This window comes from Peromyscus leucopus, chromosome 2 (assembly GCF_004664715.2).
Source record: "Peromyscus leucopus breed LL Stock chromosome 2, UCI_PerLeu_2.1, whole genome shotgun sequence".
NCBI lineage: Eukaryota > Metazoa > Chordata > Mammalia > Rodentia > Cricetidae > Peromyscus > Peromyscus leucopus.
This window is the reverse complement of record NC_051064.1, coordinates 118,561,594-118,562,667: the sequence shown is the minus strand read 5'-3', so window position 1 is coordinate 118,562,667 and position 1,074 is coordinate 118,561,594. Positions and strand designations below refer to the sequence as shown.

General features: G+C 47.3%; 1 non-coding gene across 1 annotated transcript; it reads left to right on the top strand.

Moving 5' to 3' along the window:
- The first annotated feature begins 573 nt into the window (after positions 1 to 573).
- Positions 574 to 689, top strand: LOC114709404. The gene has a single exon (XR_003736919.1). It is a non-coding gene; the product is annotated as a U5 spliceosomal RNA (small nuclear RNA).
- Positions 690 to 1,074: the final 385 nt, after the last annotated feature.

Genomic DNA, 1,074 nt, shown 5'->3' with positions numbered 1-1,074 from the left:
ACTCCCTCCCAACTCACGTCCTTTCATTATTTTATGTACTGTTTTCTTGTTGTCAAGTTCTTGTTAACCTCCTGAGTCCAACCAGCGCTGCCCAAATGCACACGGGTGTGGAGTCCATACTGGGTCAGGAGCAACCTACCCCGGTCTCCCTCCTCAGCGGCCGTCAGCTGCCAACAGTTCCCTCTCTAAGGGTGGGACTGCGGTACCCCTTCCCCCCGAAAAGTCCGACTCCGTGGTAGGTGTGTATACTCCTGTAAATACGGCTTTCGCCCTGGCCCTGATGGTGGCGCAGCTCTGCTGCCCAGGGCCAAAGGCTTTGGAAACCCGGCTTGTGACGCAACCTCTTTTACATACCCACAATGCATTGCACACAGATCCGCGCTTTCATTTAAAAGTGTAAAGTCTTTTACCTTTTTTCTTTTTCCATTTTGTTTTCTGAATAGTGATGCGGCTTCAGGAGACTTCCTGTGAGGGGAAAACAGAAGTCATTGACCATTTCTTTTGTGGCATTAGTTCCCATTGGTTGTGTAGGAGTTGCAGGCATCTGAGGATGGTAGGCGGGAGGGCGAGGTCATACTCTGGTTTCTCTTCAGATCGTATAAATCTTTCGCCTTTTACTAAAGATTTCCGTGGAGAGGAACAACTCTGAGTCTTAAACTAATTTTTTGAGGTCCTGCTCCTGCAGGACTACATAATCGCTGGTTCAAAAATAGAGGTGGGGTTTCTGAACACGGGGCAAAGAACTTCCCAAAAGGACAATATTTCTTCACGAGTTTCAGCGACCTGATGCTTTCAAAAATTTTGTTTAAACTTAAGCTCACATACCTTCTGGCTTCCATGGTGTTTGCTCACAAGTCTACCCATTATCCTTCTCAAAAGATTTTTGGGGAGGGGGTACGTTCAAGACAAGGTTTCTCTGTGTAGTTTTGGTGCCTGTCGTGGATCTCGCTTTGCAGACCAGGCTGGCCTTGAACTCACAGACATCCACCGCCCGGATCAAAATATTTTTTAATAGGCTCGTCCTCCAGGCAGATCTCTTGTCTCAGTATGTCATATTACTCAGAGACAATCAAG